Here is a 12,011-nt window from a genome sequence, read left to right on the forward strand (position 1 = left end):
GTCCTTTCCAATGAGTAGGATAGAATCTAGACTTAGGTCGGAGATCAGTGTGTACGTAGTTATCTCTGCTTGCAAGTCCACCTGTAGTGATACATGTTCTTTCCATTGGATATTTCAGAAAATATCTCTTTAGAGTGAGTTTCCTCATGAATTCCTTTGTGTTGAGATAGGTTTGGAATTTGTCTAATCCTCTTGATGGTGCATAGGAGAGACTCAACCCTAATATCTTTTTTTCTTCTGGTAGAAGAGTAATATTACTTAGATTGTAGATTCCCTTGACTTCATTCACAGTTCGATCAATATTTGTATCAGATCCATTATTTCCATGTCCGACTATTGGGCAGTCCAGTTGGGGTCTGTTCTTGAGTCTTGACCCTGATCTTCTTCCTCAATGTATCTTCTTTTTATAGGGGTGTCTACGTTCTCCAAAGTTATCTGTTTTCTTTTTCCATTTGGGTCTCTCACTGGGATATTGTGTTGACCCACCCCTAAAAAAGTCAAGGATGAGGATGCTGCATTGGCACCTTCCCTAGGGGACTCTCTAGGTGTATCATTCATCTCTCTAGATGTAGGTGTTGCAAGGGATGAGAATCTATTAGGCATTGCCCTATAGTTATCTTTCCACTCTTGTGGTTGTCCCCTATGACCTCCTTGCAGATTATTAAAAATATTCGGACAATTAGACTGTTGTTGTCTATATGGGTATCTGTGTTGGTTTTTAACCATATTATAACCCTGGTTATCGATGTCATTAATGTCATAGTGGTGTTGATAATGATTATTAGATTCCCTGATATGATAGGTCTGGGCAAATCTGTTCTGATACCCATTGTTGTTATGGTATGGTTTAAATTGTCCCCTTCTAAAATTGTCCTGTGATGTATTGGTGTATCCAAAGTTCTCATATGGTCTGTGGTGATAGCTAGAATTTTTCTGCCAATTGTCTTTGTTACTATAGTTGCCTCTGTTATCTTGATTATAAGAGGATCTTGAGTTGTTGGGATTTCTCCTAAATCTATAACTGTTTTGAGAATTTTCTCCTTGATAGTTCCCATAGTAATCCCTACTTTGGAAGTTTCTATGGTGTGGTATATTATTTCTAATTTGTGGGTTGTTTTCGGGATGTTTGCTGGATCTATATCCTCCCCTCCTCCCCATATATCTATTATTGTGGTATGGTTTGGGGGTTTGTACAGTCCAATCATTTTTATTATGTGTCTGGATAACATTTGGTGGTTGCATTGGATCTCTAGTGACCATATCACACCCTACAACCATATTATTGTCGGTGTTCTCTTGAACAGCACTCAGATCTCTATTAATTTTCTTTGTTTTTTTGGCGATAGTATCATCTTTGAGTTTATTAATCTCAGTGTAAAGGTGCTCTTGCTTTTCTTTAAAGGTCTGTGAGTCTTTAAAGAGCTCCATATTCTTTTCTTCAATCAAGATGTCAGAATCAATGTGTGTTAACAGAAGTTCTCTATATTTAATAATGAACTTCATTAGTATTTTTTTTTTTACAATCTTTAGACCTTTAGGTACAATATTTAATTCCAAACATTTTTTAAGGAATGATATCTCAATTTTATACTTAGTTTCGGAAATTAATAGTTTTTCCAAATTTTAAAAAATAGTATTAATGTCAGTAACTGTATTAGTGCCTGTTGAGTTGTCCCTATTAAGGGCAATGTTGATATCAGAGCTTACATCAGCTCTAAGATTCTTAATTGATAGAGTGGATTTCTTTAGTGTAATGGTTAATGAATCGGGGTTAAATGACTTGTAGCCGGCAGCTGTCACTAAAGTTAGGTACAATGAATCGTGTATAGTCTAAATAATATAGTGACTAGCGCCTGGGTTAGTATACGAGCTACACTATAAAAAGACCCCCTAACTGGGTCCTGAAAAGAGAATCCAAGCAAATACAATATAGGAGCGCCAAAGGCTTAGGTATACGCCAGGTCAAATTTAATAATTGGGATAAATACCAATAAAAGGCTGTTTAACGATAGTTGATATAATAGATACATTTTCTTACATATAAATGGGTTATACCAACCATGAGAGTTATAAGACTAAATAGATCATCCCAAAATGCAATTTGTATATCGCTTGTTTCTTTTCCTTTTTTAGGCAAATGAAAATTTGGTACTGAACTTGGACGCTTGATTCATTTTATGGGATTTGTGAAATTTTATTTGGACACTAGAAGGATACAGCTATTTAATTATTTGGATTTATATCACTTTTCTAATTTGGATAGACTTTGCAACAGAATTGGATCTTATTAACGTTTTAATATAATCAGGACACCACTGGCTGCTATATCATAACACTTGTATTATCATAACCAGGGCCAGCGCTTGCATATAGGCAGGCTTGGCAGTCGCCTTCATGCGCTCTTGAAGGGGGGGGGGGGCGCAAATTTGCAACATGAAAAAAACCTTTTTTTTAAAAAGAAATGTTTACACGAGTTGCTGCTTAATTGTATCCTTGCACAGTATGCAGCAGCATTTGCCTATATTATTATGCTCTATAGCGCCCCTGTCCTTTACCAACACCCCTCTGCTCTGCTGCCCTCCCCTCCCTCAATCACAGTGTGATCGCTCCAATCATGATGTGCAGTGCATTATGGGTTGCAATAATCAACTCACAGGCAGACCGGGAACTTTAAAATTACAGATGCAGTGTTCTGAAAATCCAAGCATCGGATTGCTCATACCTCCCCAACTCATGCGCTACTACTAGAGTCCTCATGTATTGTCTCGAGGAGGAGAGGTTTTTTTTACTACTTTTGACAAGTCAGACTGAGTGCTTTCTTGTAAATGAATCTCAGTGGTTGGGGTGAGTCAGTGACTGACAGTCACTCAGCGGTGTGACTGTGACATAGTCTCTGAGGATGCCGGTTAAGAACTTAGGAACTCCACTTGCCACCATGGGGAAGTAAATGAATACCAAGGGCAGACTGAGCTCGGGATGGGGGGTTGGGTAGCCTCTTTGAATAAAATTAGTGTAATTTGGTTTTTGTTTATTGTTTTTTCTCCCGGCCGGATTAGGTAACTGCTTGGGGCATAGTGGCCTGCCCACCAGTTACTTACAGTAACTTCTGGAAACTCTAATACAGCATCTACACACTTTCCAGTGCTGGTCCCCTCTTCCCTCTCCCTTCTCCTTCAGAGCTCAGACTAAGCGTGTCACTTTTAGCTGCTAGTGAGACGCTGCACAGTCATAAAGAAATGCAAGAGGCTTTTTTCTCCACTAAGGTCGGTACTCTATTGACATGAAATCCTTTGATGTTTAAAACAGGTCAGGGCTTATTTTAATAATTTATTTCACCACCTCTTTGGTGATTGCTGCATTGTTCTGATCACAGAACAATAAGGTAATCTGATACCAAATCTGCAGTTTAGTATATAAATGTAAAATATATTAAATATACATGGATATTGCATTTACATACAAAGTCAAGGGTATGGTATTTAGTTGTGCATTTTTACTATCCTGGTAAACTATGGTATTTAGTTGTGCATTTTTACTATCTTGGTAAACTATGGTATTTAGTTGTGCATCTTTACTATCCTTAATATATATATATATATGTGTTGTGAGGTGTGCATACATATAAGTGTGTGTATGTGGGTGTATGTGTGGTGTGCATGCATATGAGTGTGTATGTGTGGTATGAGTGGTGTGCATAAATGGTGTGCAATCATATGCTTGTGTATAGGTTTGGTGTGTGTGCATGTGTGTTGTGTGCATACACATGAGTGTGTGCATGTGTAGTGCGCATTCTCTTGAATGCGTGTATGTGTAGTGTACGTGTTTATAAGTTTATGTGTGTTGTGCGTGCATATGCGTGTGTATATGTGTAATGAGCATGCATATTTATATGTGTGATGTGTGTGTATATGAGTGTGTGTATGTGGGCGGTTAAATAAAAAATGGGGGAATAGCGGGCTGCTTTGCCTTAAAATGCCCTGGCCTATTTTTGGTTCAAGTCCGGACCTATCAGTATACACCGGTAGCAGCTGATTTTCTTTTACACACAGAGTGTGCTGATGAGAAATTAATACAAATGTATAAAGTTATAATTTAAAATGTGAATGAATAATAATTAATTTGCTCTTTTCTGTTCCAGCTTAATAAAACCCAGTAAATATTATATTATTATATTATCACAAACCCCTAAACAGATGTTCCAGTCCCAGGCAGCTTGACCATGATAATGCCCTCCCCTGCAATATTTACTGAGTTTTATTAAGCTGGAACACATAAGAGCAAATTAATTTTACCTACTCCTATGCTAATAGTGGCGATAGTATAAAACCCCTGCAACACTTGTAGTTTTGTTACTCTCAAAGTATCTCCTATGAGGTGATTATTTGTATTGACTTTTAGTGGTAAATTTGTAGTCCCATGGGTAAATTAATAGTGTTCATTGCTTGTTACCTTGCATTACTTAGAGGTTTGTGTGGGTAACTGTGTGTGTGTAAATGTGTTTATAAATGTCTATGTGTGCAGGTGTGTATAAGTGTGTGTGTGTCTCTATAACTGTGGATGTGTGTGTATAAATGTGTATAAGTGTGTGTTTAACTGGGCGTTTGTGTAAATGTGTGTATGTATAAGTGTCTATAACTGCATGTGTGTGTAAATGTTTATATGTGTGTATAACTGTGTATGTGTGTAACTGTGTGTGTGTATAACTGTGCATGTGTGTGTGTGTATAACTGTGCATGTGTATGTGTATAACTGTGTGGGTTTGTGTATAACTGTGTGTGTGTGTGTAAATATGTGTGTATGAGCATGTATGTAGGTGTATAATTGTGAATGTGTGTGTGATAATGTGTGTATGAGCATGTATGTAGGTGTATAATTGCGCATGTGTGTGTGATAATGTGTGTATGAGCATGTATTTAGGTGTATAATTGCGCATGTGTGTTTGTTAATGTGTGTATGAGCATGTATGTAGGTGTATAATTGTGAATGTGTGTGTGTTAATGTGTGTATGAGCATGTATGTAGGTGTATAACTGTGCATGTGTGTGTGTAAATATGTGTGTATGAGCATGTATGTATGTAGGTGTATAACTGTGTGTGTATGTAAATAGGTGTGTAAAACTATTTATTTTTGTATGAGTGTGTATAAATGTGTGTGTGTGTGTCCTCTAGCTCTAATAGAATATAGTAGGAGGTGGGTCAACAGAGTAAGAAAATTGTCCCTCTTTGGCTATTTCAAATTTTGGGAGGTATATATGCAGCTTTGATTAAAGAGCAGTATCAGATGACACTCACTGGTTATAGGTGCTGAATAGTGCTAGTGGTAGGTAATGGTACGATTCACAGTACTCAGGACTTATTTAATCAAACTGACAGCTAACCAGCTAAAGAGTTATGTGATTCTACTTTCTGCAGAATCACATAACCATTTAGCTGGATAGCTGTCAGTTTGATCAAAGTGCCTCACTTCACACACACAACATACAAACACATGCACAGCTAGACAGAAATATGCACATACACACAAATACATATACTAATCACACACTGGCACACACACGCAATCACCCAAATGGGGAATTATTTTCTCTATAATTATAGATAATAGTTATCTATAGGTTCTCTGTAACAGTTTGTCAAAAACTAGAAATGGAGTGGTATGTAAATGGGGGGGGGGTGGCGCGGCAAAATGTATCCTCGTCTGTGTGACCAAAAATCCTAGCACCGGCCCTGATCATAACACTTGTGTGATTATAACTGAGGCTTCTCAAGAACTAATGAAGCTCATTATTAAATATAGAGAACTTCTGTTAACACATATTGATTCTGACATCTTGATTGAAGAAAAGAATATGGAGCTCTTTAAAGACTCACAGACCTTTAAAGAAAAGCAAGAGCACCTTTAGACTAAGATTAATAAACTCAAAGATGATACTATCGCCAAAAAAACAAAGAAAATTAATAGAGATCTGAGTGCTGTTCAAGAGAACACCGACAATAATATCGTTGTAGGGTGTGATAAGGTCACTACAGATCCAATGCAACAACCAAATGTTATCAAGACACATAATCAAAACGATTGGACTGTACAAACCCCCAAACCATACCCCAATAATAGATATATGGGGAGGAGGGGAGGATATAGATCCAGCAAACAACCCAAAAACAACCCACAAATTAGAAATAATATACCACACCATAGAAACATCCAAAGTAGGGATTACTATGGGGACTATCAAGGAGAAAATTCTCAAAACAGTTATAGATGTAGGAGAAATCCTGACAACTCAAGATCCTCTTATAATCAAGATAACAGAGGCAACTATAGTAACAAAGACAATTGGCGGGAAGATTCTAGCTATCACCACAGACCATATGAGCACTTTGGATACACCAATACATCACAGGACAATTTTAGAAAGGGACAATTTAAACCATACCATAACAACAATGGGTATCAGAATAGATTTGCCCAGACCTATCAAGTCAGGGAATCTAATAATCATTATCAACACCACTATGACAATCATGACATTGATAACCAGGGTTATAATATGGTTAAAAACAAACACAGATACCCAGATAGACAACAACAGTCTAATCGTCCGAATATTGTTAATAATCCCCAAGGAGGTCATAGGGGACAACCACAAGAGTGGAAAGATAACTATAGGGCAATGCCTAATAGATTCTCATCCCTTGCAAAACCTACATCTAGAGAGATGAATGATACACCTAGAGAGTCCCCAAGGGAAGGTGCCAATGCAGCATCCTCATCCTTGACTTTTTTAGGGGTGGGTCAACACAATATCCCAGTGAGAGACCCAAATGAAAAAAGAAAACAGATAACTTTGGAGAACGTAGACACCCCAATAAAAAGAAGATACATCGAGGAAGAAGATCAGGGTCAAGACTCAAGAACAGACCCCAACTAGACTGCCCAATAGTCGGACATGGAAATAATGGATCTGATACAAATATTGATCGAACTGTGAATGAAGTCAAGGTAATCTACAATCTAAGTAATATTACTCTTTTACCAGAAGAAAAAAGATATTAGGGTTGGGTCTCTCCTATGCACCATCAAGAGGATTAGACAAATTCCAAACCTATCTCAACACAAAGGAATTTGTGAGGAAACTCACTCTAAAGAGATATTTTCTGAAATCTCCAATGGAAAGAACATGTATCACTACAGGTGGACTTGCAAGCAGAGACAACTATGTACACACGGATCTCCGACCTAAGTCTAGATTCTATCTATCTATCTATCTATCTATCTATCTATTGGGTACTTATAGAGCGCAAACTAATCACCCGTAAGGGTCTCAAGGCGCTAAGGGAAGGTAGATAGGAGGAAAGGGCGGGAGAGGATGGGCGTTCAGTCTAAGAGCCAGGTTTTGATTTCCTTTCTGAACTTTATAAGGGAGGTGGATGGTCTGAGGTGCAGCAGGAGGGTGTTCCATGTCTTTGCTGCTATGTGGGAGAAGGATCTTCCACCCACTGTGGCTTTGCTGATGCGGGGGATGACTGCGAGTGCTTGGTCGGCCGATCGTAGTTGTCTGGCGGGGGTGTAGAAATTTATGCAGTGGTTTATATATTTGGGTCCGATGTTGTATAGGGCCTTGAACGTGTGGGTAAGGAGCTTGAAGGTGATTCTCTTGTTGATGGGGAGCCAGTGAAGTTTCCTTAGGTGTTCGGTGATGTGGCATTGGAGGGGGATGTCGAGGATGAGTCTGGCTGAGGCGTTCTGGATACGTTGGAGTCTCTTTTGGAGTTTGATGGTGGAGCCAGCGTAGAGTGCATTGCCATAGTCCAACCGGCTGCTGACAAGGGCGTGGGTGACTGTTTTCCTGGTTTCGTTAGGGATCCACTTGAAGATTTTTCGTAGCAGGGGGAGGATGTGGAAACATGTTGAGGTGATGGCATTGATTTGTCGGTTCATGGAGAGTGATGAGTCCAGGATGATGTCTAGATTTTGTGCGTGGTCGGTTGGGGTTGGAGGGTGACCGAGGGCTGTGGGCCACCAGGAGTCATCCCATGCGGATTTATTGGGTCCGAGGAGGAGGACTTCAGCTTTGTCTGTGTTCAGTTTGAGCCGGTTGTCATTCATTCAGGCGGCGACTGCTGTCAGGCCTTTGTGGACGTTCTTTTTTGTTGTAGCGTCGGACGATGGCTGCTAGAGGGGCTATGTAGATGTTGAAGAGGGTGGGGCTCAGCGAAGAGCCTTGCAGTACACCACAGTTGACTGGTGTGGGTTTGGAGGAGAAGGGAGGGAGTCTGACTTTCTGGGTCCTGCCCGTGAGGAAGGAGGTGATCCATTCCAGGGCTTTGCTGCGTATGCGTTGTGTAGGCGAGTGCTGAGGGCGTTGTGGTCGACAGTGTCAAAGGCTGCTGAGAGGTCTAGGAGGATGAGGGCGGCAGTTTTACCTCGGTCGAGCATGGCACGGATGTCATCTATGGCGGCGAGGAGGGCGGTCTCAGTGCTGTGGTTGCTTCTGAAGCCGGATTGGGAGTGGTCCAGGGTGTGGTTGGCCTCAATGTGGTTGATAAGTTGCGAGTTGATGGACTTCTCTATCACTTTGGCCGGGAAGGGGAGTAGAGAGATGGGGCGGTAGTTATTCAGGTCTGTGGGGTCTGCTGAGGGTTTCTTCAGCAGGGGTTTCAGTTCTGCATGCTTTCAGACATCCGGGAAGGTGCCGGTTTTGATGGAGCAGTTGATGGTGCGGCAGAGTTCAGGGGCGATGGTGACGCTTGCTTTGTTGAATATGTGATGAGGCATGGGTCCGAGGGTGCGCCAGAGTGGATGGATTTCATGATTCTAAGGGTGTCCTCTGTGGTGAGGGGGCTCCAGATAGTCCGTGTGTGGTGCAGGGGGGCAAATTTGGGAGGGGTGTCATTGGGTGTAGGGGAGTGGGTGGTGGAGGTTGAGTTATGAGGAGTGAAACTGTCATATGTCATGTTGAGGATCTTGCGGTGGAAGTGGGCAGCGAGGGTATTGCAGAGGTCTTGGCAGGGTGGGATGTTGGTGGTGTCGCTGTTGGGTTTAGAGAATTCCTTGATGACTGAGAACAACTCCTTGCTGTTGTGTGCGTTAGAGTTTAATCTGTTTTGGATGGCTGTTTTTTTGGCGTTTTTTATGAGGTGGTGGTGGGTGGTGATTGCTTCCTTAAATGCAGCTTTTTTAAGCAGGGTCATGCTGGATCTCCAGGCTCTTTCCAATTATCTGCAGTGGCATTTGGAGTCCTGAAGGGCCGGGTTGAACCAGCTGGCCTTGTTGGTGGTTTGGAGGCTGGATGGTTTTTTGAGGGGGGCGAGGGTGTTGGAGCAGTCTGTAATCCAGAGGTGGAGGTTGTGGGCGGAGGAGTTGGCATCTGAGGAAGTAGGAGGGGAGGATTTGTTTAGGGTGCGGTGTAGTTGATCTTGAGTGATGTTTTTCCAGTTTCTGCGGGGCGGTTGGTACTGTCAGAGGTGGTTGGGGGGTTTGTTGAAGGAGAAGTGTATGCAGTGGTGGTCAGTCCAGAGGAGTTTGGTGATGTTATTGACTGAGATGTGTTTGCCTGAGGAGAAGATCGGGTCGAGGGTGTGGCCGGCTGCATGGGTTGGGAAGTTTACAAGTTATTTCAGTCTGATGGTTCCAAGGTTTTCCAGGAGGGTGGAGGTGTTGAGATCGTTGGGGTTATCAAGATGGAAGTTGAGGTCACCGAGGAGGATGTAGTCCATTGAGGCGAGGGCATGGGGTGCAATGTGGTCGGTGATGGAGTCTCAGAAGGCGGGACGAGGTCCGGGAGGTCTGTAGATGAGGGTGCCACGGAGGGTGGTGTTGGGGTTGACCTGGATCTTGAAGTGTAGGTGTTCTAGGCCTGGTGAGTGGTCGTCGGAGCTGGTTGTGACTTGGATGGTGTGTTTGTGGATGATGGCGATGCCTCCTACAGGCTGGTTGCTGCGGTCTTTGTGGCAGATCTTGTAGCCTTCGGGTATTGCAGTGGCAATGTCCGGCGCTGATGTGGGGTTTAGCCAGGTCTCGGTGAGGAAGGCAATGTCTGGGGAGGTGGAGTCTAGCAGGTTCCAGATATCGAGGGCGTGCTTGTGGATGGAGCGGGTGTTGAGGAGGATGCAGTTGAGGTAATTGCGGCTGTTTTTGGGTGGGTTAGTTGGTTGGGTTGTGGTCCGGAGGGAGGGGAAGGAGCAGTTGTGGCAGGTAAAAGGTCCGAAGGTGTTGGTTGGGGATGTGTGGTGGCAGGCAGACGATCTACCGGTGTTGAGCGCGTGGAGGGTGCTGGCGTCGTAGTGGTGGCAGATTCTGAAGCCAAGGTTCGTGGCATTGGGTGCGGTCGGGGCGCGGACAGGCACTGACGGACTTGCCTCTGGCATGCCTTCGGCGTGCCAGCAGTGCGCCCGCTGCGCTTGTCTGCTGCACGGTCGCACAGGGAGCAGCATTAAATACAGCAGGAAGGTGGGCGGGCTGGTTAGCTGGATAGGGGTAGGTGTGAAATGAAAACAGAGCAAGTAAGATACAGTAAAATACAACAAAAATACATAAGGAGGAGGGAGAGAGAACTTAATTCAATGATGCTGGGAGCACAAAGAGGGCCTAGAGTCTGTGGAATACTATCTAGATAAGGATATGAATATGCCGCAGGCACAAAAGACATTCATACTTGATGGCATAGACTATATATTAAGACATAATTATTTCTATTGTGAGAAAGTGTTCTATCGTCATATATGCGGTACAGCTATGGGGACCAGGTTCGCGCCTAGCTATGCCAATTTATACATGGGCAGATGGAAAACAATTTTCTGGGACTCTTGCCCAGCTAGCGCGGACCTGGTCCTGTATAAGAGATATATTGACGACTTGCTTATGGTTTGGAAAGGCAGTCTTGAAGACCTAAGACCATGGGCGTATTATGGCCTAGGCCAACAAGGCACGGGCCTAGTGCGGCAGATTGGAGGGGGCGGCACTTTCTGCAGGCTCTGTGGGGAACGGCAGATTAGGGGGCTTAAATTATGCAAAAGTAGGGGAAAACCTTGAGCCGGGGTTGCTGGGAGGCACAGCGGCACTCACATCAAGTGTGTGTCTGTCACTTTATTATTGCCTCAGTCCTCCTGAGCCCTACATGTCCCGAGGCCATCTACCTCTGCTCCCTCCCTCAAGGTAGGACCTACTGCTGCAGTTCCTATGCAGCTGCAGTTCCTACTCGGGAAAGCAACAGTGGAGCACAATAGCGCTTCTTTGGAGTCTGAAGTGGACAACCAGCGCTATATGAAGATGCAGCCTTCAAGTGTCAGTCTGCTCTCTCCCTCAATTAGGACCTGCAGCTCTAGACTAGTTCCACTTCCTATCCGGAGTCTGAGTGCTTATCTGGTTCTGGAAGCAGCACGCTAGAAAGAGGGGGAGGTGTTAACAGATCCACCATGTGAGCTCAGCTGCACCTATAATGTTAGTGTGCGAGTGAGGGAATCTGCATTATATGTTTAGTAACTTTAGTTATAACAGGTAGCTTAAAATAATTTATTTTAATGTTTTCAGAAGCCAATATGCTGAATATTTTGTTTTATTTAACTGCAAAAGTTATTGCACAAAAGATTGCTTTTCAATTTTATATTATTTATCTGTGCAGTATTGCTTAAGTCTTATTATTATCTCACTTAGTTATAATTAGTATGCATGAAGAGTAAGATAATAATAATAATGACATAAGCAATACTTAACAGATAAATAATATATAAATGAAAAACAATCTTTTGTGCAATATCTTTTTTTGCAGTTTAATAAAACGTTACTGTTACTCTGTCTGTATGTGACTGAGAGCCCCTCCCTCCTGCTGAAGAGAGCAGTCTGCATGCAGCCCGGTGGTGGGGGGGGAAGCAGCTCCTAATAGAGAACAATTTCCTGCTGCTGTCAGTGCTTTGTGTTTGCACTCATTATTTACAGCCAAGCTCTGGCTCCTCTGTACCAGGATCCTGCACTGCAAGGATGAAAAGGAGGGAAAAGCCAGGAAGACAGCG

This window comes from Bombina bombina, chromosome 2, assembly GCF_027579735.1.
Source record: "Bombina bombina isolate aBomBom1 chromosome 2, aBomBom1.pri, whole genome shotgun sequence".
NCBI classification, from domain to species: Eukaryota; Metazoa; Chordata; class Amphibia; order Anura; family Bombinatoridae; genus Bombina; species Bombina bombina.